This window comes from Hylobates moloch, unplaced genomic scaffold (genome assembly GCF_009828535.3).
Source record: "Hylobates moloch isolate HMO894 unplaced genomic scaffold, HMol_V3 SCAFFOLD_18, whole genome shotgun sequence".
Lineage (NCBI taxonomy): Eukaryota > Metazoa > Chordata > Mammalia > Primates > Hylobatidae > Hylobates > Hylobates moloch.
The window spans coordinates 19,587,837-19,613,653 of NW_026652293.1; the positions used below are offsets into that span (position 1 = coordinate 19,587,837).

Here is a 25,817-nt window from a genome sequence, read left to right on the forward strand (position 1 = left end):
ATCCTCAACAGGGATTTGAGAGAGAGAGAGGAGCAAAATGGATAATGGAAGAGTTGGAGCTTAAGCACTTGAAGTTTGAAAGCTCTGGAGCTATGCAAAAACAGAGAGAAGGAGGATATTTTCAGCCACAAAATAATTTGAGATTCAACTGCTGTATAACATATTACTATCATTTCATAAAGAGGTTCAGATAAGAGCCAGATCATAAAGCATTAGCAGAATGATTTTGCATACAGTGAACACTTTTTTAAGAAGTCTAATTCATTAACATATCTTCTTTCCACTGCTCTTTTCTTCCTTTGTCCTTTCCATTGATGGAAATGTATTCAAAGGAAATAAACTTCTAATCACCAATATAATTTTGAAGATAAATATCAGAGCTCAAAATGTTTTCCCTTTTATTTAAGCTACTTTTCCAGCTTTAATTATAAATGTGTATTGTTCTCCCATCATTCCTCCTACAAAGACCTAGGTTAGATTTCAAGTTCAGAATACTTGCAGAATTCTTTAACATAGGAAAAATACTTGTATAAGAAGTTGTTTACTGCTTCAAATTTAATTTCAGCTTCTATGGTAATATCAGTAATTAGCTATGTGAAGTGCTACTAAGTGCAGCAAGCTTGTTATAAATATTTCCTGAAGGATAGAAACAGAAATACTAAAATGAATTATTCAAGCCAAGAATTACAAAGAGAGGGCCTTTTCTTGCTGATCACCAGTGGGTAAAAGCATATTCACCTCAGTTTATTAAAAAAAGTTTCTTGATATTAGCTTCGGAATTGTTCTAAATGTTAAAAGGATAAAAATAAGAAAATAAATAATTTGATGCAAATATTCCTTTAATTTTTCTGTAGGAAGCTGAACTAAAAATCGAGATATAAAATCATTTATGGGATATATCTGACAAAGATAAACCTTTAGGACCAGAATTCTCTGACAAAAAAAAAAAAAAAAAAGCACGAATTTCAATTTGCAAAAAACCCCTGAGGTGTGAGATGTGTCTTTCTCCCAGAAGCTTCTATTTCACTGGTGCAGAGCTCACCCAGTATTATATATCCCGCATCACCTCATGTAAAACAATAAAATGTGTGCTTGTTCTCTACTTAAAAATCATCCAGCCATGACTACATTAATTGTGAAGCTTTGGTGACTTTATTTTCACTTTGAATATTTTCTTAAATTATCAGCTCAGGTGTTTTCATTTGGTGGTTTCTTATTAGTCATATACCTGGCCATAAATCAATGGGAAATACTACTTTAGGAGGGAAAATGGCATGAATATCTCACATATATACTCAGCAGCCAGTTGACAGATGTGGTAATTTCATCACTATTTACTGTAAATTCTTCTGCAACAGACAAAATAAATTTGTTTTCTCCATTTGGTATAATTTAGCTTTATAAGAATGTAGTCTTATGAAATATCAAAGAATTTATCAAAAGAATTTATCAAAAGAATTTCCTTTTACCTTTATGGCTAAAGGTAAAAGGAAAGTAAACTTTTCCTCATTTGGGTGTATTAACTCTCATGCAACAAAGTAAAGAAGAGACAAGAGTTTATAATCAAGACAAGAGTGAAAGAGAGAAATATTCAGGTTCATGAATTGTCCCAAATTGTTGATGAATAAGAAAAAAATACCTCACCTATTATGCCTTTCCATTATATGATAAAATATGATGTAGTACAATGAAAATAATCTTGCTAACCAGAAAGCCTAGGTTTGGAGAGTGGCTCTACCATTGACTACTTAGAAGGCCTTGGGAAAGTCATATCACTTCAATGGGATTAAGTTTCATTATTTGCAAAATATTAAAGTATCTATATTTTAAAGAAATTTGTTTTATGTTTTAAAGAGATTATAAAGCTTAAATGATTATCTATCCCCACAACGTGACACATAATTGGCTCTCTATAAAACATGTAAATATGAATATTACACCTTTAACCTTTCATGATTTTATTTCACTTCCTCCTTTTGATTTAAGTAACTCACATCACTGCCTATGCACTTAAGGTTAATAGTTACATACTAGAAACAAATTGGACCTTAATTATGTTCACGTCATCTCTGATTATTTTTTCCTAAGAGGTCTCTAGTGAAATACAGTCACTTATTTCTGTCAATTAGCTTAGCTCTTAAACGTATAGTGTTTATTATGTATGTACACACTTTTGTAAACTTTGGCAATTATTTAGACTCACAAAATGACATTTCACAATGGAAGGCATAAATCTTCATTTAAGCAAAACAATAGTAACTTAATAAATATTCTAACAGCTGCCTCCATTAATGGTATTAGCCAAGATATTGAGCTATAATAGATAATATATCTGAGGACGAAGAAGAGGAGATAAGGAGGAAATACAACAAAGTCAGGAATTATGCATAAGATTGTGCTAGGAGATCATTTCCAAAGTGAAGATATTTAATAGAGAATATGTAATTAACAGTACTCTAATTGTTGTAATGATCTTCATATGATGTTAAGGGAACAATGGATTTAGAACTAGAATATTAATTTGAGTTCAATACATTCTACTATCAGCATGTAAACTTATCAATTATTTTATTATTTTACAACTTACTTTTGTATCATATATAAAATGGAAATAATTGTCCTTTGAGCCTCATAGAGTTGTTATATAATTTGAGATAATGTATATGAAAGCTTTATAAAAATGGTTTACAAATAGTAAGCAGTATATAACTATAAGTAATTATATTGGTATCAGTGATGCTAAAAATTGTTCACGAGGAAAAGTCTTTTGTCACTTGCTAGTGGACTGACAAGCAGAAGCACTATCTAATGAAAGAAGAATAAACACAGCCTGAAAGACCCTTTCACTAATATTATTCTGGTCAAGTCTTGTCATTTCATTTGCTCCTGTGTAAGTTAGAGATTATTATCATTATTCAATAAGGTTGTAAATTGTAATTAAAATACTATTCATTAATGGTCTAGCAGAGTAAAAAGCATATATAACATTCTCTTTCTATCCTCCCATTTTTACTATTCAATTCTAAAACCTGCACCAACCTCAAGCAAAATGATGAAGTGCTTTGCCTTCAGTGACCCAAATCTTTCTCCATCCCAGATCAACAACCTGAGACCTCTAGATCTTGACCCTTTGGTAATCACTCAGCCTCTCTGCACTCAAGAGTCTGTTTAGTCATCACTCAACATTTATGGAACACCTATTATGAGCCAAACACAGAAATGCTTAAAATATCTCCTGCCCTTGATGTGCTCCCAATAAAATCATAGAAATACCTAAGTGTTCTAGGTAAAGAGGAGAGTCAAGTCAAAGCTAGAAGATCTCTAGGGAATGGTATTAGAGTATAACACCACTCATACAAAATCAAATCTTTTCTAATCTACTTCTCTAGTCATAACAACCAAGTAACTCTCCAGCTTATTTTTTTTTTACACTTTCGATGTTTTAAGTATGTATTTGGTCATATTTTGACCAAATATATTCCTGTTGTTAGAAAAAATCTGTTCAGATCCCACTAAGCAAATGAATAATACTGGTAGAGAAATTTAAAATCATATTTAAATATTTGTTTGTGATAATCAATGTAGTTCTTCTTAGTCATCAGAAGGAGGGGAAAATGTCTAGCAGGGAAAAATACTAATATTGATAATGTGCTTTGGGGACAGATTTTGATAATTTAAATTTTGTAATAGTGTGATGAACTTACTGAAGTTAGAAAAATACTCATTTCACTTTTTTATAACTGGGAAACAAGTAAAAAGAATTTTTGATATAAGTATTTTGAACAAAATTTTAGTCACTGTCAACATTTCAATAGCTCTGGTTTTAAATTTTGCTACCTATTTAAATGGCAAATTTCAAAAAACTTTTCCAATAAGTGAGAGAAACATAGAAAAGGGAACATTTGAGTGTGAATTTCCCTAGGACTTATTACACTAGAAAGGCTGCACATTAATGAGTAAAATGTGAGGAATTAGGGGTGGATCTCAAGTGACAGAATGATTTAAGAGAATACTAAGCTGCTTTCAAGCTTCGTATACTGAATAATGGCAAAACATAGGAGCTGGGAATTTCAAGAGAACTAATCCAGGGTCATGTGAAGAAAATGTTAGCATAATAGGACACATAAAGAGCTAATTTCTCATCTTCAATTAAAAAAATGATTACCATCGAATTCAAACTCTGGTATAGACTTATTAAAGGCCTATTATGTTAATTCCTTGTATTAATGTATATTTTTATTTAGCTGATATAAAAAAATAAAGCCTCAAGAGAATATTAGATTTTGGACCAAGCCTATTAAGGAAAGACTTAAATACAATATTTTATAATATAAACTTTAAAAAAGTATATGATCTTTATTTGTGTGTGTCTACAGATACTGAGAGAAAAATATATATGAACCCATGCAGCTTAGCATATACATATAAATACAAAAGTTAAAAACAGGATTTATTATCAATACTATTACTTGAAAAATATTTAGCTTAATTCCAAAAGAATTTTGAAATAAGAATAATATATTTCCCATGTAAATCCTTTCATATAATGTACTCATTCCTTTCCTGGTTTTATTACTGATAGAGCATGTAAAATGAAAATATACATTATTCTCTCATTTCACTCTTTATTACAAATTATAGTATATGATTTTGTTTCAAATATAGGTTCATATAACTGAAACTATAAACATAGCAAGGAAAGACAGAATATAACAATATAACAGTGTTAAGATATATAGCTTAATACAGACACAGTTTTAAAAATTACTCTTTTGGTGTCTGTAGCTGCAGGGATTCTTTTGTTTGCTTGCTTGCTTCTTTTATTTTTCTCCTTTCTTTCTTTGCTTTCTCTTCTCTCCAATAAGTTCTTCCAAGATAAAAATATTGGTAGTAGGCATCCTTTTTTAGTTACAATTGTTTACAGAATTCAGGAATGATTATGTCTTTATTTTCCTAAGTGCAATTCACCTCAGCAGCAAAAATTTGTGTGTTTTTAGATACAAAAGTAAAAAGCTCATTTAGATTTAAAAAGAAAAATCCAAGTCTCAATGGATTATATATATTTTTTTAATTTTGAAGCCCATTCCTCAATTTAAAGATTTTCTCCTTCCTCTCCAAGTTGAGAGGTGAAGTTTACAGACCATCACTCATGCAGGTAAGTGGCAGTGACTATGGAGCTCATATCATTTTTAGTTGTTTTGAAGTGGCCAATCATAGCACTTATACTCTATTCAATATCTTGATATCTGGTGTTGGCACTAACAGATAGCAATCAGTTGTGTAATCACACCTTTAGACTTCTCACAGATCCTTCAAAAGAGCCATCACTCTGATGTTCTAACGGGGCTCATGCATACATGCTCATTATCTGATCTGTCTACCATTTTACTTCTACCAACTTACTACTTCCTCATTACTGGGCACACAGAAATGTTTATGTCTAATCTACGCCCTTCTCAGGGTCCAAGGAAACTTCTAGGAGAATTATGCTTCCAATCTACTTGTTCTTTCCCTTATATTAGGGTTGCTGAACACATAATAAGGCTTCTGTTTTCAAACTCTAGCCAGAAAACAAAATCCCAGGGTATTGTACTCTTTCAGTCCCTGCAACTTAAATGAATTCTTTTTTTCTTTCTGTTACTGAAACATCACGGATTTGGTCTGGGTCCTGCTGCTTGCTACACAGAAAGCCAATCACTGAAACAACAAGTACTGCCAGGGAAGGTTTTACTCAGGTGCTGCAGCCCAGTAGATGGGAGTTCAGTCTCAAATTCATCTCCCTGACTGACTAAAACTAGGGCATTATATAACAGAAATGTAACTACATGTAGAAAAACAAGAATTAGGAAAGGGTAGGAAAGATAATTTGGTCAACACAAAGCAGGTGGTCAGATAGGTAATCATGATGGGTGAAGGGTCTAGCATCTTATCGTCCAGATGCAATGACCTAGTAAACTTCAATTCGATGATACTATCTAGAAGGCCTGAAGGTTGGTTTCCTGAGAAAGAAACTTGAATAAGACAAAGGAACTTTCTCAAGTTTCAAGACTGAGAGAATCCATTTCTATGTGTATTCAACAGAAGCTATAAACATCAGTTCTGTGGGACAATTAGGTTAGTTTTAATTCACCCATACCTTTCTATTTTTCAACTCCTCAATCATGAGGAATCCACCTGGCAATCTTTTAGCTGCTTCATGCTGAGGAGGGGTGTTGTGGGCAGCTCCATGCCATGGCTGTCCACGTGGCCACCCAGGAAACAAAGGTTAATCTATTACTATAGTTTTATTTTGAAATACAATCTTTCCCTCTCCAGTACCCTACTGCCACCAAAGACAAATCACAACAAGACCAGCTCACCTGCCAAATAAGCTTTAGTCCCATATACTTGGCCTGATTACCTATACAAACTGCAACAAGAATCATTGTCCATATAGGTTGTCCTAAATTGTCTTTGCTGGAACCTCTCACAAGGCCATTTCAGTTAAAGCCTTAGGAAGAAAACCAGTTCCCCCAACTGCATCCCATTATAAAAGAAAACAAGTTCTTATTAAACATATGTGAACAAATACATTGCCATGAATAATATTCATAAATAGTTTACAAATTCTAGATACTAGGCAGAGAGAAAGAGAAATAGGCCTCAACTTCTGTTTACAAGAGTATACTCTACTCAATCATTAAAGTCTATAAATAGCTCAAAAGAAAAATATGATCCAGCCTCTGAAACACAAAGCAAAAAGAATCAGCAACATTTCAAACAAGAAAAAAGCCAAAAAAATTATTTCAGTTCTTCATTAGTTCAGTCCATGCAATCAACTTCTGCTCTGCTTCATATTTTATTAGGCATCTTTATAAACACATCCGCCTTTCAATTAGAGTCCTGAAAGTTTTTTCTCTAATCTCATGGCACAACCTTTAAGGTTATCAGAAACCTGAATTCTAGAGACCTTTTCATGAACTCCCCTGAAGAAGCAAGCCCTAGACTGTAGCTGATTATAAGTCACTTTTTGAGAAGAATCAACACAAAAGAACAATTGTGGATGATAAAAGTCCTAGGACAGTTATAAGTAAAGATGCAGTTGTGTATTAGTACATTCTCACAATGCTGTAAAAATATTACCTGAGAGTGGGTAATTTATAAAGGAAAGAGGTTTAATTGACTCACAGTTCTGCATGGCTGGGGAGACCTCAGGAAACTTAATCATGGCAGAAGGGGAAGAGGCACATTTTACATGGCAGCAGGTGAGAGAGCGCAAGTGTGTGTCAGCACAGGAAAAACTACCATTTATAAAACCATCAGATCTCATGAGAATTCACTTACTACCACGAGAACAGCATGAGGGAAACCACCCCCACAATCCGACCACTTCCCACCGGGTCTCTCCCTAAACACCTGGGATTACTACAATTCAAGATGAGATTTGGGTGCAGAAACAAAGCCTAAGCATATCAAGTTGACAAGAAAATTTGGTTGTTTCTGTGACATACAATAATTTAACATAATAATCATAATCATTACTGATAACATATATTAAGACATATCAATTTCAGAAATGTCATAAAATCCTGGAACACATATAGCAATACAACCCAAAGAATGTTAAAGACCACCTCACATTTTACAATGCTTTCTTTGTAGTTCTAACATACCAGATAAGCATAATATATCTCTCTTGGACTTCGGGGGATGGCAATACCCATAAAAGTTAGTTTGAAGTCAAAAAGACTGAATTTAGAACTCGAAATTTTACTGTTGAAAATTCTGGCAAAAATCAAAGGTTTAAGGCACTTGATATCACCAAATAGGATCACAGGTTACTATAAAATAGTCATTCATTTAGCCAAAATGATAAAACAGAAACGTTTACACTTTTATAGAGAGGAAACTCAGTTTCATTAATAAAGACAGCATGAGGCCTGCTGAATTTGTCTCTCCCTCTCCCTCTTCTTTTTCTTCTGTATTTTTACTCGTGAGATAAAGAAAAATCTTTTATTATCACTGACATTAAAATTTTGTTCAAAAAAACAAATTTTCCTTTGTATATATATTATTAATGTGAAAGCTAATTTTAATAAAACCTATAAACAAATCTATCTAATTTTAATCAGTTTGACCATAAGGTACGATTTTCATAAATCTTTATTACCTTTTACAATTTTCTTTTAAAGAACAAATAAATGTTCTAAGAAAACCCTGTTATTTCAGCACGTGAGCCTAGATGCTGGCCTTTCATCAGTGTGCTTTCGATATTAATTTTTAAATTTATAGAAAAACTTCTCAACTAATCTTATCCCTTAAAATTGGCCCTTACAATTTCATGAACCCACCTCTTCTGCTATAGTCCCTGGGCCTAGAGGGATTGAATAGTTTTAATCTCTAGCACTATGTCTTAATAAAGTAGTTTATTTTAATCATCACCTTTTCCAGAGTCTGAAGATAAGGCTTCAATGTGTCAGTTCTCAAGATTTAGCAGGAGTTGGTGCCTTTTTCAGATGCTGGAGTGAAAGCTCTGTAACTAAACAACAAAAGGATTTGTTAATAGGATATTTATACTGCAAAATCCTATCATTCTCTCTAACATGTCACTAATGAAAAAGCTGATTTGGTGTCTAGTACATACTGCCTGCAGCACTTCAAACCACGGTATTAAAGGAAGGTTACTCATTGCATATGTCTAATTGCTAGCATTCTAATGACAGAACTGCAACCAAAAGCATCAAAAATGTGATAGGTCCTGTGCCAAACTTTTCAGAGAAAAACAACTAACTTTTTCTCCATCAACAAAAAAAAATGTTAAATGCAAGTATCAGTTTTGGAAACTCAGTATGAGGATAAACAATTTCCTTTCACTTACTTAAATTATATACAACAAAACGAGGACAAAGTAAAACAAGCACACAATAATTTAAGCTATTTAAAAGAGCACCATCACATATTTATAAGATTGGTTCTTAGATACAATACTGAAAACTGATTAGATAACTTTTGCCACTAGAATCGTCAAACCAGTGCAATACTTGTGCATATTTTGTTGTCAAGTACACACATGAAGGCCCATGAGTAATAAATGGCTTAGGATGAAAAATTAATGGAAGTGGCTGCTACTATCATGCCGGCTGCAGCAGGGAAGTATGGCTGGGACTGCACACTCCCTGGAGCCAGTGGGAGTCCTGCCCCTTCTGAGTTGGGACGGGAGCTCCCCAAGCCACTAGTCACCCAAAATGCAACAGCAGACCCAGGCCTCCTGCTCTATAGAGCAAGTAGGAGGCCTGCGCCCCCGGGAGTGCTACAGCCTTCCAAACTGCAGCTATGGATCCTGAGCCTCCTTGTGCTCTTGGGGAAGCTGGGAACAGGTAGGATCTGCCTTCCTGGGTGCATCTGCAGCCCTGCTCCCCTGGCTGTAGACCTGGGCCTCCTGCTCTATAGAGCAAGTAGGAGGCCTGCACCCCCCGGGAGTGCTACAGCCTTCTAAACTGCAGCTATGGATCCTGAGCCTCCTTGTGCTCTTGGGGAAGCTGGGAACAGGTAGGATCTGCCTTCCTGGGTGCAGCTGCAGCCCTGCTCCCCTAGCTGCAGACCTGGGCCTCCCACTCCAGGAAGCAGGCAAGAGCTGGGGACAAGCAGGAGCCCAGCCTCCTCCGAGTTGGCAGGGCAAGAGTTCCCGGATGCAGCTGTGGCCACCCTCCCAGGCACAGGACCATAGCGTCTCTGCAGCCTGCACCCTCAGGGGCCTCAGGAAGGAGTCCCTCAGTCCCTGCATGTTTGGTGGTGTCTGCTCCCACTGTCTGGCCTCTTTCCACTCCTGGTGCCTGCTCCGATCTTGAGCAGGGGTTGGGGCCAAGCCCTGGGGCTATGAATGGCAGCTGTGGAGGCAGATGGATTTCTGGGCAGAAGTGGGCCAGTAAGGCCCCACCTTCATGTCAGGGAGGGCCTGAAGGCTGGGGTCCAGGCTGCCAGTCCCACAGATGGGAGGGGGGCCCATGGTGCCTCTTCTGGCCACCGCGGCTGGCCATGGACCAATCACAAGCACTTCTTCCCTTCTGAGGTCCATAAAAGCCCTGGGCTTAGTCAAAGTAGGGCAGGGGGTGGCCAGAGGATGAAGAAGGCAGAGGGGTGAGGGCAGAGAGAGGATGGGATAGAAGACCAACTGCAGAGACGGGTACCCTCTCTGCTGACAGCTGGAGACGATGAGATGACCAGCTTACCATCTCCATTGAGAGCTGCAGAGCCAACCTGCCAGCAGAGAGGGTCTAACTTCTTGGCTGAAAGCTTCAAAGACCTGCAGAAATGTCTGAATGACTTGCCTGCAGAGAGGAGCTACCCTCTCCAGGGCCTCCTCTCTGCTGAGAGCTGAACACTCCACAGGATGACTTGCCTTCAGAGAGGAGATACCCACTCTTCTTAGCTGTTCTAAAACTAAATAAAACTCTTCTTCCTCACCCATCCCTTGTCTGCATACCTCATGCTTCCTGGACACAGGACAAGAACTTGGGCAATGGTGCCACAGCCACAGAGGTTTCTGGCCAGAAAAATAGACACCTTAGAGATCTTGAAACAAAATCACTAGAAAGTCTCACATTTTTTATTACTACTTAATCCAAATGAATGTAACTTCATTTTAATAACAAACACAACTAAGTTATTTGACAGAAATTCCAATTAATATAATTTTCTTAAGGACAAACCTAATCTTTCCTGAACATTAAAACTTTGTACCCATATCATAGTTTTTCCTCATTACCTAAAGGAAAAGGTCTGAAACCAACTTAAAATTATTGAGTTGAATTGTCTTGGAAATAAACACTATTTAAACTTTTTTATTCTCACCTACTTTTCCAAATGACAAAATATATATTGTACTATTTTTGCTCAGAGCTTATAAAAATAAGTCTTTTATTTATTTATTTTTTGCCAGGAACCTTAAAGCTCTTGCAGCTCTGTTGATCATCCGGGGTAAGCAAAACCAATCAAATTTTAAATGGCTGGTGTGTTCTATAAGTTTTTGCAGGCTTAACAGTGGTATCTTAGGAACTTTAGATAAGGAGAGCAAATGATGAACTTTTGGAAATGCACATGAAACAGAATGACTCTTCATAGAACTAAATACAAGCCTTCCATGAGAAACTTAAAAACATCAATGATTTTGTATATGTATATATAAGTAAAACTCAGGAGAGAACAAATGGCAAATAAATGAAAATTAGAAGCAAAAACAACAAACAGGAAACAAAACCTCAAATATTCTCCTACTCAGTTTACCTTGGAGGCTACAATGTTACTCAGAGCCTAAAAAGCATATGATAGATATTTCATTCCTAGTATACAAATTAATGTCTTTAAGTCCACCAATACCACTATACATTCTGGGGAATTAAGAAATTCACTGTAGTCACATGATCACTAAGCACTTTAGTGCAAGTACAATCTATGCAGAATAGCAAATATAGTGTGAAGCACTGCAAGCATGTATGTGAAATTTTGCTCCATGTTAAATCTGGCCTCATGCTTAACTGTATTAAAATAGAATTGCAAAACTGCCAATGTATTTCTTTACAATATTTCTTATTTTACCCTCATGAAAACTAAGGGCTTTAACTATGAGCAATGTTAATTAGGCGAATTTCTCTAATTTTCTATCAAGTTTTAAAAACTATTTTACTACCTGAGACTTTTCAACTTTCTATTTTCTCTCCGTATGTATGAAGACAGACATACAGAGAAAAGGGGAAAAATATTACATGTGACTTACACAAATATCTATAACATGCTTGCAACTTTGTCTTTTGTCCTAAATTTTTTTTTTTTTTTTTTTTTTTTTTTTTTACAAAAAATAGCCAATCATTTTACCTTAGGACAAAATTTTACCATAGTCCATAATTTGGATCAACCTTTAGATAACTTCTGAATTGGATAAAATTATTTTTTTCTCAATAAGAACATATCTTCTTTGGCACACTTTATATACAGAATTATATATTAACTAGAATTCTTATTTTTAATAATCTTAAATTTCAATGAAAACCTAAGAAGCAAAAAATTCTTAGCAATCAGATATTAGCATTTTATAGATGAGAACATTCCACAATTTTTAGAAACATATTTCCCCATATCATAACCCTTTCTTAATTGGAAATGACCCAGACATCCAAGAAGCATCATAAATAATTTTAAGATTTTAAGTTACATAAAGTTTACCTACAACATCTATTCCCATTGAAAAGTACTCAATTCTTTCATTTTTAAGTTTATCTAGACTACTTCTGAAAATAGAGATATTAGACACTGCTAGTCATTATGTAAAGTTATTTCCTTGTTAACTATTTTTACAACCAGGAGTATGAGGTACTCACCTAAGTAAGAACCTTAAGTTAAATGCCAGGTCTTTTTTGCTAATAACTCAGAAGAGTCAGCTGTTTTTGTTAAAGTAACAACATTAAATTAGTCTCATTAATCAGAATAAAATAATACAAAGATCATTTTCTTTTGACTGGGTTTATAATTTTATTACCTTGTATGCCAAAACCTGACACCTCAACTATCTAGGAGAGACAAATATAAAACCCAAATAAAAATGTATTCTAACATTTCAGAAGACATTTATATTTTTATCTTACCAATAATTTTAAAGACAGCTTGGTTATTAAAGATTGACTTAAGTCACATGAACTTGAAAAATATTTTATACTTATTCACTCAATTTATGAGTGCTTTGTTATTCATAACCCAATTTGGTAGACACAATATATAACATAATAAATGTACACACACACAAACACATATAAGCATGGACACACACACACACACACACACGAGATCCAATAGCTTTTTCTTTGGAACTCTAGCTGTGAGTTACAGTGACAGTTCATAGACTGATACAAACTCACCAGTCTGTGAACATATTCACATGGCTAAACTTTGCCCCGATAAGTAATCCAGTGAAAGCTGTGAACCAAAATTTTGGGTAAAGCAGTTTCCACGGCATTTTGATTTTTAAAGGCCAAACCACTCCAGGCTCCAATAAACACTGGAGCCAAACAGTACCACAGGAGCACATCATGTAGTAACCAGGCCTGACCCTGTTCAGAACAGAAGCTTGGGATACATAAAACTCCACCCTGCTTTCCCATTCAACAGCAAAATGAAGTCCATGAAGAGGCCAAACCTCTCCAGATTCCAAAGAATACTGGGGTCAACAATACTACAAAGGAATATCAGCATATCGAATTCTGATTTCCCATGACTCTATCAACAAACACACAGACAATCACCGAAACACAATCCTACTGCCGCAGCAACAAACAAGACCAAGAGTGTTCAAACTGAAACAGCTGGGGTGCTTCCTCTCTCCTTCGGTTGGACTCAATTAACCTGAAAATTCTTTTGGAATTTCCCAAATTGAGAGGAACCAATCCCTCAGTCTGGCACCCACAAAAGACAATCACTTGCTCAGACATACACACACAATTACAAACAAGCCCCCAAGAGTGTCCAAATTGAAACAGTCAGGGTGCTTCCCTCTCTCACTCAGTTGAGCTTGTGTAATCTACAATGGAAATTTCTTCAAAAATTTCCCAAATTGAGAGGAACAGATCCTGCTGTCTGGGCCCACATAGGACACTCACTTATCTGGAGGCAGATGTCAAATTTCAAAGGCTATTCTTCCTAGGAAATCAGGAATGTGTTTGAGGCCTGCAGCGGTGAAACCAGAGAGAGACTGAAACTCACCTCCTACCAAAAAAGGTTCAGGCAGCTACTTAGGGGGGCTTCTAAAACTCTCCTTGACATGACAGTGGAGCAACAACGAATGCACTCCTAGTCAGGGGACCAAAGTCTGTTACCTAAACACCAGGGATTTGTTATAGGTCCTGCTGCTCACCAAAGCACAAGGGATTTGTTATAAGTCCTGCTACTCACTACATGGAAAGTCAATCACTGATACAATGAGTATCATCAGGGAAGAAGGCTTGAACCAGGTTGTTGCAGCCAAGGAGATGAGAGATCAGTCTGAAATCCATCTACCTGACTAAAATTAGGGGCTTACATAGCAGAAATGTAACTAACTATACACAGGCAAACAGGAATTAGGGAGGGGTAAAAAAGAAAAGTTGGTTCAACAGAAAAACAAATGGTTAGTTAAGCAATCATGATCCATGAGAGGTCTGATGTCTAATTGTCCAGATGCAGTTATCTAGTAAATTTCATTCACTTGATACTATCTGAGAAGAATGATTATTGGTTTCTTGAGAAAGAAACTCAGTATTATTTTCTCAAGTTTCAAGACTGGCAGGATGAATTTCTATGTTTATTCAAAAAAACTATAACCACCCAGTTCTATGGGACAAATAGGTCAGTTCCATTTCCTTTTCCTCACTTTCTTGCGAGCCTACTCCCGGCAATTACTAGAGACAAGGAAAGCAGTTAAGAGACGTCTTACATACTTGCTTCTTCCAAACTTCTCTTCTTTCAGCCTAAGTTATAACTTATTTTGTATTGGGGAAGAAGGCACAGCTTTCATATAGTCCTCAATCTTTTTTATTTCACACTTGATTTTTTTCATACTTTTTTCATAACTTTATTGAACTATAATTGAAGTGGACAATGTGACAAATTCTGACAGAGTTTTGCATGTATAAAACTACCAGGTGCTGGTGCCTTTCTAAATAATCCAATAATCATCTAGTCTTTTTGTTTCACTGGTCAATGTGGGAGTCACTTATTGAAGGAAAATAGAATCCATCACCAAATGTCCCACATCTTTCAAACTATTAACTTTGTTTTGCTGTTGTTGTTGTTGTTTGTTTTGGTTTTGGTTTTGGTTTGGAGATGGAGTCTCACTCATCATCCAAGCTAGAGTGCAGTGGCACAATCTCGGCTCACTACAACCTCCGCCTCCCAGATTCAAGCGATTCTCATGCCTCAGCCTCCCCAGTAGCTGGGATTACAGGTGTGCACCAGCACACCTGGCTAATTTTTGTATTTTTAGTAGAGATGGGGGTTTCGCTATGCTGGCCAGGCTGTTCTCACACACCTGATATCAGATGATCCACCCACCTCGGCCTCCCAAACTGCTGGGATTACAGGCGTGAGCCACTGCAACTGGCCCAAACTATTAACTTTCAATTAGTCATTCTATCTAGACTGCGTGAAAAAATTTTCAGAAAATCAAGTAATAAACTCTTAAATCACTCTTGTCTTAACTTTTGGGCAAATAATAACTAAAAATATTATTTGGGCAAATAATACATTATCTAAAGGAAACTTGGCAACTGAATTCACATGCTCTTGGTGTAACCATAGCACATTTATCTGTTCATTTTCGTATCAAAGGGATATGTTTAAGGGAACAAAACTACCCAATATTTTATGGTCAAAAGATAATTATAGACACATGGTTCAACAGGTTTCTTCTGTGTATAATTATTTCACAACTAATTCCAATAAGATTAAGTACAAGTTCTTCATGTTCAGCATTAGAATCTTTACTTTTTGTTTTTGTTCTCCTGAATTCATCATGCTTTCAGAAAATGAATTCTTTTTTTCCAAAACAGGGCTACTGCTTATAATTATAAAGTATGAGTACATGTGGTTGAAGAGACTAGTTGACCACAAAGGACACTTGAGAAATATATCATGATTTTCTATTTTAATGTCTAGTATTACAGCTATTATTTTTAAAGTATATTAACATTTTTTTAATTTTATTATTCAACCTCAAAAACTTTTGTACAATAGAAAAAAAAAGTGTGTGAAGTCTAATCAGAATTAGCCAAAGAGTAATGTTAATTGTCTAATTCTTGAATTCATCTTCATTCTGCTGAAGCTGCTGTTTTGAAGATTGTAAATCAATGGAGCTGAATGTAACTAATGACCAGTTATTTCTGGTCACTAAATCCTTTAATGTATCAGGAAAAGATGAGTGGTCTCTACATAAAAATTGACACTAGTTCTTGCAATTTATTTTAAAAAACTGAAATGCCTGTTTTTTTGTTAAATGAACAGTTTTCACATTATTATACTTTCTCATAAAATTGTTCTTTCTGCTATTATTTTTAGAAATCATAATTAAATTATTGTTTAGTATTCTTTAATAATTTCTTAGACAATTTAATTCTCCAGACAGCTACTGCTTGGCTTCTAGTTTTTAAATGTGTACAACTTTGATGCTAAATATTATTATCAATATTGAAGACGATTAGATAGATAGATCAGATGCAACTCAGAAAGTTATTTTTAGTGAACTTTTAAAATAATGGTGATGTCCTTTGACCCCACAGAAATAAAAACAGCCAACAGAGAATACCATAAACATGTCTATGCAAATAAACTAGAAAATCTAGAAGAAATGGATAAATTCCTGGATACATACACCCTCCCAAAACTAGACCAGGAATAAGTTGAATCCCTGAATAAACCAATAACAAATTCTGAAATTTAGCTGGTAATAAATAGCCTACTAACCAACAAAAGCCCAGGAAGAGATGGATTTACAGCTGAATTCTACCAGAGGTACAAAGAGGAGCTGGTACCATTTCTTCTGAAACTATTTCACACAATTGAAAAGGAGACACTTCTCTGTAACTCATTTTATGAGGCCAGCATCATTCTGATACCCAAACCTGGCAGAAACACAACAAAAAATGGAAACTTCAGGCCAATATCCCTGATGAACCTCAATGTAAAAATCCTCAATAAAATACTAGCAAACCGAATCCAGCAGCACATCAAAAAGCTTATCCACCATGATCAAGTCAGCTTCATCACCAGAATACAAGGCTGGTTCAATATATGCAAATCAATAAATGTAACTCATCCCATAAACAGAACTAAAGACAAAAGCCAAATGATTATTTCAATAGACACAGAAAAGGCCTTTGACAAAATTTAACAGCCCTTCATGTTAAAAACTTTCAATAAACTAGATATTGATGCAACTTACCTCAAAATAAAAAGAGCCATTTATGATAAACTCACAACCAATATCATAGTGAATGGGCAAAAGCTGGAAGCATTCCCCTTGAAAACTGGCACAAGACAAGGATGCCCTCTCTCACGACTCCTATTCAACATAGTATGGGAAGTTCTGGTCAGGGCAATCAGGCAAGAGAAATAAACAAAGAGTATTCAAATAGGAAGAGAGGAAGTCAAACTGTCTCTGTTTGCAGATGACATAATTCTATGTCTAGAAAACCACATTGTCTCAGCCCCAAATCTTCTTAAGCAGATAAGTAACTTCAGCAAATTTCAGGATACAAAATCAATGTGCAAAAATCACAAGTATTCCTATACACCAACAATATATAAGTAGAGAGCCAAACCATGAATTAACTCCCATTCACAACTGCTATAAAGAGAATAAAATACCAAGGAATACAGCTAACAAGCAGAGAGAAGAATCTCTTCATGGAGAACTATAAACCACTGCTCAAGGAACTCAGAAAGGACACAAACAAATTTTCCAGAAAAACACTCCATGCTCATGGATAGGAAGAATCAATATCATGAAAATGGCCATATTGCCCAAAGCAATTTATAGATTCAGTGCTATTCCCATTAAACTACCATTGATATTCCTCACAGAATTAGAAAAAACTACTTTAAAATTCATATGGAACCACAAAAGAGCCCATATAGCCAAAAGAATCCTAAGCACAAAGGACAAAGCTGGAGGCATCATGATACCCACCTTCAAACAATACTACAAGGCTACAGTAACCAAAACATCGTGGTACTGGTATAAAAACAGACACATAGACCAATGGAACAGAATAGAGATCTCAGAAATAAGACCACACATATACAACCATCTGATCTTTAACAAACCTGACAGAAACAAGCAATGGGGAAAGGATTCCCTTTTAATTTATTTATTTACTTTTTATTTTTATTATACTTTAAGTTCTAGGGTACATGTACACAACGTGCAGGTTTGTTACATATGTATACATGTGCATGTTGGTGTCCTGCACCCATTAACTCATCATTTACATTAGGTATATCTCATAATGCTATCCCTCCCCACTCCCCCCACCCCACAACAGTCCCCAGTATGTGATGTTCTCCATCCTGTGTCCAAGTGTTCTCATTGTTCAATTCCCACCTATGAGTGAGAACATGCAGTGTTTGGTTTTCTGTCCTTAACAATAGTTTGCTGAGAATGATGGTTTCCAGCTTCATCCATGTCCCTACAAAGGACATGAACTCTTCCTTTTTTATGGCTGCATAGTATTCCATGGTGTATATGTGCCACATTTTCTTAATCCAGTCTCTCATTGATGGACATTTGGGTTGGTTCCAAGTCTTTGCTATTGTGAATAGTGCCGCAATAAACATACGTGTGCATGTGTCTTCATAGCAGCATGATTTATAATCCTTTGGGTATATACCCAGCAATGGGATGGCTGGCTCAAATGGTATTTCTAGTTCTAGATCCTTGAGGAATCGCCACACTGACTTCCACAATGGTTGAACTAGTTGACAGTCCCACCAACAGTGTAAAAGTATTCCTATTTCTCCACATCTTCTCCAGCACCTGTTGTTTCCTGACTTTTTAATGATGGCCATTGTAACTGGTATGAGATGGTATCTCATTGTGGTTTTGATTTGCATTTCTCTGATGGCCAGTGATGATGAGCATTTTTGCATGTGTCTGTTGGCTGCATAAATGTCTTCTTTTGAGAAGTGTCTGTTCATGTCCTTCGCCCACTTTTGATGGGGTTGTTTTTTTCTTGTAAATTTGTTTGAGTTCTTTGTAGATTCTAGATATTAGCCCTTTGTCAGATGAGTAGATTGCAAAAATTTTCTCCCATTCTGTAGGTTGCCTGTTCACTGTGATGGTAGCTTCTTTTGCTGTGCAGAAGCTCTTTAGTTTAATTAGATCCCATTTGTCAATTTTGGCTTTTGTTGCCATTGCTTTTGGTGTTTTAGACATGAAGTCCTTGCCCATGCCTATGTCCTAATATATTGCCTAGGTTTTCTTCTAGGGTTTTTATGGTTTTAGGTCTAACATTTAAGTCTTTAATCCATCTTGAATTAAATTTTGTATAAGGTGTAAGGAAGGGATCCAGTTTCAGCTTTCTACATATGGCTAGCCAGTTTTCCCAGCACCATTTATTCCCCATTTCTTGTTTTTGTCAGGTTTGTCAAAGATCGGATGGTTGTAGATGGGTGGTATTATTTCTGAGGGCTCTGTTCTGTTCCATTGGTCTATATCTCTGTTTTAGTACCAGTAACATGCTTTTTTGGTTACTGTAGCCTTGTAGTATAGTTTGAAGTCAGGTAGCATGATGCCTCCAGCTTTGTTCTTTTGGCTTAGGATTGACTTGGGAATGCAGGCTCTTTTTTGGTTCCATATGAACTTTAACGTAGTTTTTTCCAATTCTGTGAAGAAAGTCATTGGTAGCTTGATGGGGATGGCACTGAATCTACAAATTACCTTGGGCAGTAAGGCCATTTTCACGATATTGATTCTTCCTATCCATGAGCACGGAATGTTCTTCCATTTGTTTGTGTCCTCTTTTATTTCATTGAGCAGTGGTTTGTAGTTCTTCTTGAAGAGGTCCTTCACATCCCTTGTAAGTTGGATTCCTAGGTATTTTATTCTCTTTGAAGCCATTGTGAATGGGAGTTCACTCATGATTTGGATCTCTGTTTGTCTGTTATTGGTGTATAAGGATGCTTGTGATTTTTGCACATTGATTTTGTATCCTGAGACTTTGCTGAAGTTGCTTATCAGCTTAAGGACATTTTGAGCTAAGACGATGGGGTTTTCTAGATATACAATCATGTCATCTGCAAATAGGGACAATTTGACTTCCCCTTTTCCTAATTGAATATCCTTTATTACTTTCTCCTGGCTGATTGCCCTGCCAGAACTTCCAACACTATGTTGAATAGGAAAGAGTAAATACTTCAGTTTACTTTATATCTAAAGTCTGTCCTCTGCAAGCTTTTCAAAATCAATGCAACAGGGAGAATAAAAAGCAAATTGTGAAACAAAATAATTTCATGTGACTTTATAGACCAACCATTTTTCAAGTGATTGGCTGAAATTTTTTTTAATACGTTTAAATCAACACTATTACAGAGTTAAGAGAAGGCTTATAGTGTTTTTATTTTACTTTAAAAGGGCAAATAATGTTTTTGGAATACTCTTTTATAATTTTTTACAAGTCTTTATTTGCAAACGTATTGACTGCATACAATTCTAATTTGTATATATATTCTTCTATGATAGATAATGTTATATTATTTTGGAATAATATAACCAACAAATTTTGGCTGCTATCACTCAATTTGCTATTTTCTGGTGTTTACAGTACCTGTCACTGTGTAACAAGCCACTCTAAAATTGAATGCTCTAAACCATTTTATTATTCTTATGGTATCTCTGAGTTACAGGTTCAGAAATGGGACAGTGAAGACAGATCCTGTCACCTTCACAATATTTGGGGAAGTTCTCCTGGGTAATGTCCTGCAGAGTGTTTTCCAACTTGGTTCCATTCTCCTCATCACTTTCAGGTACACCAATCAGACGTAGGTTTGGTCTTTTCACATAGTCCCATATTTCTTGGAGGCTTTGGTCATTTCTTTTTACTCTTTTTTCTCTAAACTTCTCTTCTCGCTTCATTTCATTCATTTGATCTTCAATCACTGATACCCTTTCTTCCAGTTGATCGAATCGGCTACTGAAGCCTGTTTGTCACGTAGTTCTCGTGTCATGGTTTTCAGCTCCATCAGGTCATTTAGGGACTTCTCTATATTGGTTATTCTAGTTAGCCATTCGTCTAAATTTTTTTCAAGGTTTTTAGCTTCTTTGCGATGGGTTCAAACTTCCTCCTTTAGCTCAGAGAAGTTTGATCGTTGAAGCCTTCTTCTCTGAACTCGTCAAAGTCATTTTCCATCCAGCTTTGTTCCATTGCTGGCAAGGAGCTGCATTCCTTTGGAGGGGGAGAGGTGCTCCACAATAAAACCCCATCTGTACATCACCATCATCAAAGACCAAAGGTAGATAAAACCACAAAGATGGGGAAAAAACAGAAAAGAAAACCTGAAAATTCTAAAAATCAGGATTCCCTTTTTAATAAATAAAGCTGGCTAGCCATATGCAGAAAATTGAAACTGGACCCCTTCCTTACACCTTATACAAAAATTAACTCAAGATGGGATAAAGATTTAAATCCAAAACCCAAAATTATAAAAACCCTAGAAGAAGAGCTAGACAATACCATTCAGGACATAGGCACAGGCAAATATTTCATAACAAAAACGTCGAAAGCAATTGCAACTGAAGCAAAACTTGACAAATGGGATCTGACTAAAGAGCTTCTGCACAGCAAAAGAAACTATCATCAGAGTGAACAACGTACAGAATGGGATAAAATTTTTGCAATCTATCCATCTGACAAAGGTCTAATATCTAGAATCTACAAGGAATTTAAACAAACTTACAAGAAAAAACAAACAACTCCATTAAAAAGTGGGCAAAGTATATGAACAGACACTTCTCAAAAGAAGACATTATGTGTCTTTTCATTATGTGTATTTTCTGCATATGGCTAGCCAGCTTTACCAGAACATATGAAAAAAAGTTCCACATCACTGATTATTAGAGAAATGCAAATCAAAATCACAATGAGATACTATCTCACACCAGTCAGAATGGTGATCATTAAAAAGTCAAGAAACAACAGATGCTGGCGAGGCTATGGAGAAATAGGAACGCCTTTACACTGTTCATGGAAATGTAAATTAGGTCAACCGTTGTGGAAGACAGTGTGACAATTCCTCAAAGACCTAGAACCAGAAATACCATTTGGCCCAGCAATCCTATTACTGGGCATATACTCAAAGGAATATAAATCATTCTCTTATAAAGATACATGTACATATATGTTGACTGCAGCACTATTCACGATAGCAAAAACATGGAATCAACCCAATTGCCCATCGGTGATAGACTGGATAAAGAAAATGTGGTACATATATACCATGGAATATTATGTAGCCATAAAAAGGAATGAGATCATGTCCTTTGCAAGGACATGGATGCATCTGAAAGCCATTATCCTCAGCAAACTAACACAGGAACAGGAAACCAAACACCAGATTTTCTCACTTATAAGTGGGAGCTGAACAATGAGAACATGTGGACAGAGGAAGGGGAACAACACACACTGGGGCCTGTCAGCAGGTGGGGGCTGGGGCAGAGAGAGCATCAGGAAAAATAGCTAATGCATGGTAGGCTTAATACCTATGTGATGGATTGATAGGTGCAGTAAACTACCAAGGCACATTTTCACCTATGTAACAAATCTGTATATCCTCCACAGGTATTCCAGAACTTAGAATAAAATTTAAAAAAAAACACTTGAAATATGAATTTAATTACCTTTGAAAAATATCTTTTCTGCAGATATAGGTCTTGAAACCACTGTATGGCAAACAAAAGGCTCTTGAAAGTAGTTTGCTCAAGATAAAAATGATGGCAAAAGTCACAGGGTTTGCATTGTCTAAACTTATCCAATGGTACACATCGAATATGTGCAGTTCTTTATATATCAATTGTTCCTCAGTAAAGCTGTTTTATAAATAATAAATAAAATGAAAATGACAAAAAAATAGTGATGATAATGATGATAGCTATCATTTGTTTAACACTTACACTATTCCAAGCATTTTGCATTATTATTTCATTTTTACCACAACCTAATGAATTAATCTTATTCCACCTGTCTTATAAATAAGATAGATAAGAGCCCTATAGTTTAAGTGGCTTGCTTGGTTTGTATGTAGTTAAACCAGAATTTAAATCCAGACTTACAAGATTCCAGATATTCATAGTCCTATTTTTGGTCATGCTCTGCGTCTACCTTCGTGTTCTTTATTATCTACATCATTGGTGTTCATTGAGAAGAAAATAATTAAAATTCATTAATGTATCATTAGTCTGGCCAGGCGCAGTGTCTCACGCCTGTAATCCCAGCACTTTGGGAGGCCGAGGCGGGCGGATCACGAGGTCAGGAGTTCGAAACCAGCTGACCAACATGGTGAAACTCTGTCTGTAGTAAAAATATAAAAATTAGCCAGGTGTGATGGTGGGCACCTGTAATTCCAGCTACTCAGGAGGCTGAGGCAGGAGAATTGCTTGAACCTGGGAGGCGGAAGTTGCAATGAGCCAAGGTCACACTACTGCACTCCAGCCTGGGTGACAGAGCAAGAATCCTTCTCAAAAAACAAAACAAACAAACTATATATATATATATATATACACATACATACACACACATATATACACATACATACACATATATATATACCATATATATATTAGTTTTTTAACTCAAAAACACAAAGAACTCTCAAAATTTGTATTTTTATTTAAAAGAATATTTTTGGATGGCAATTTTTAGGGGTCATCCTCTCCAGTTTCTAGTGTTCACTTAAATGATATCTGTTGAACATTTTTTTTTTCCTGCCCCACATACCATCTCATCTATCCAAATTCAGTCTAATTGGAACCTTGGTGGACACGCCTTAGAGCATCTCATGCTTCACCTTTGGAGCACACAAGGCAACAAGTCTCATAACCCTTTCCTCCCGTGAACAGTGACATGAATGATACAGAAAATACCATTGGGAACATTCAGTGAAAGACATTTGGCAAATTTTGTCCTTTGGAATTGAAGGTCTGTAACATGAGGGATTGAATAATTGCAAAGGGAACCATAAAATTCCTGGCTCTTTTCTATAGTGAGAATTTTGTTTTTCAGATAAACAATAATAAAAACTTTCATACTAGAAAGCACTTCTATTTTCTTTTTCTCATATACAAAACATTAGTCCCTCCAAATGTATGTAAGGCAAATGAACTTTTCTGCTATTCATTTAGTAGGCTAAGTTCAAATACAGAAAAAGCCTTGTAACAGCGACTTTGTAAAAGAGATGACAGATGGCCACAAGTCTCTTTTTCTCATCGTAAAGTAATAAAAGGCAAAGTCTTTCTGCCCCAGAATTTGTAGGAGCAAAAATTGCCCATTTCTCATATGGGTGATAAGAAAGTGAGGGGCATGAAAAGAGAGAATAAGCTAGCTTAGCACTATATTGCATCATTCTCCAGGGGGCTTGATTGAGGGACAAACACACAAACACATCCCAGAAGAAATCAGAGAGACATCTATCAGGTGTCCCAGTGCCAAGGGCAATGTGTTAAGTGACCAGTCAGAGGAACTTGTCCAAAGCAACTGCACCAAGGAAACTGCAGATGTGAGATCTCCAGTGAAGATAATTTTATGGAGAGGATGAGAAGAGAGAGAGAGAGAGACAGAGAGAGAGAGAGAGAACAAAAAAGTACCAATACCATAGCCAGAGGAAACTAACCAATGACAGATGGGTTCGAGTTAATGGAGACCATTTCTTGCCTCCTGTGTCTCCTCCTTTTCCTTATTTGAAATCCTGGAGAAGGCTCAATTAGCCCAATGCACAGAGACAGAGCAGCAGAAATGTTAGATGGGAAGATGGACAGGAATCTACCGTGCTTACCTTTTTCATGACAACTTTATAGCCTGCAACAGGCCTGAGCTAGGGAGAGGAAAAAGCTTTAAGTGAAGTAAGAAGGGTTTTATTCTTATGCTGAACTATATGATAGTATATTGGAAATTTTTAATAGAACTACAAGTAATCAGAGAATTGTTGGTTATCTGTAAATGATCTTCCCTCTTCAAATCCCAAACCCCATAAAGCCACTGGGTCTGCCCAAGTGAAAAAAAAAAAAAAAAAGCCATCAAATGGGTAAAATGATCCAAAAGAAAATGAATCAAAGTATTTTCTGTCTATATACCACATGTCCTGCTCACTTACACTTTCACTTCTTGAAATCTGTTTAGAACACTCTCATATCCTTTATAGTCTACTTTTTCATAAATCTGCTATCATGAAATTTAGGGAAATTTCTTCTTAAAGTGAGATGCTTATTTTAAACTGGGACTATACCTTGTTTTCCCTGTATCTTTGACATTTACTATTTTATATCTCCCAGGCGCTAACACTGCTACACAGAAGAGTAGCTAGCAAAACAGGTCATGAAAATTGACTACCTATATTATTAATCCTGTTTTCCTAATTAGCAATTTGCAGAGCTTCTTATGTTACATTGAGGGAACTGCCAGGGAATGGGGGAAAACCTCTCCCCTGCCAAGAAAAAATAGATTTTAAAAGAATCTGTGTTTTATGGGTCTTGTATCAGGTTCGCCACTGTACATGATGTTAGCACTAAATCCTTGCCTGTGCACTGTAAAGTTGTATGCTTTCTAAAAATACAGAAACCACACTAAGATATGGATTTTCCTTAAAAATTATTGCCCATGTTGAGAATATTTCACCGAGTTAAGTCAGTTTATCAGCATTTTTGAAGAAAAACTACTATTATAGGCAAATTGGGAATACAATTTTGTCTAGCATATATAGTCAATCAAGACGCTTTAATGTTTTTTTCCTTTCTTCACCTCAAAGTCAATCATTAATGCTCAATTAAGGAAATTTGATCCAAAAATGTTTTCCAAGTATTTACTGGGACTAAAGTAAAAATGAGGAAATTTTTCTTAGAATTTTTTATCAAAATTTCTTACAGTTATACAACTTTTCTCATGATTTTAGGAGAGAATGCAATTACATAATTTGAGAATCATGTCTATAAGGGACAGTGATAGAGCAAAAAGTTAGTCTGGCACTCCAGATACCTGAGGCCTTGCCCTAGGATTGCCACAAATTAATTCTGCAATTTTGAAAATCAGATAATGTTGCTGTAACTTTTGTTTTAT

General features: G+C 35.9%; 1 long non-coding RNA gene across 1 annotated transcript in view; it reads right to left on the reverse strand.

The window, feature by feature from the left end:
* The window catches only part of LOC131381823 (uncharacterized), a 466,887-nt gene that overhangs the window by 41,984 nt on the left and 399,086 nt on the right, over positions 1-25,817 (reverse strand). The window contains exon 3 of the long non-coding RNA XR_009210781.1: positions 8,422-8,518. This is a non-coding gene — a long non-coding RNA (uncharacterized LOC131381823). The remainder of the gene's footprint in view (positions 1-8,421; positions 8,519-25,817) is intronic.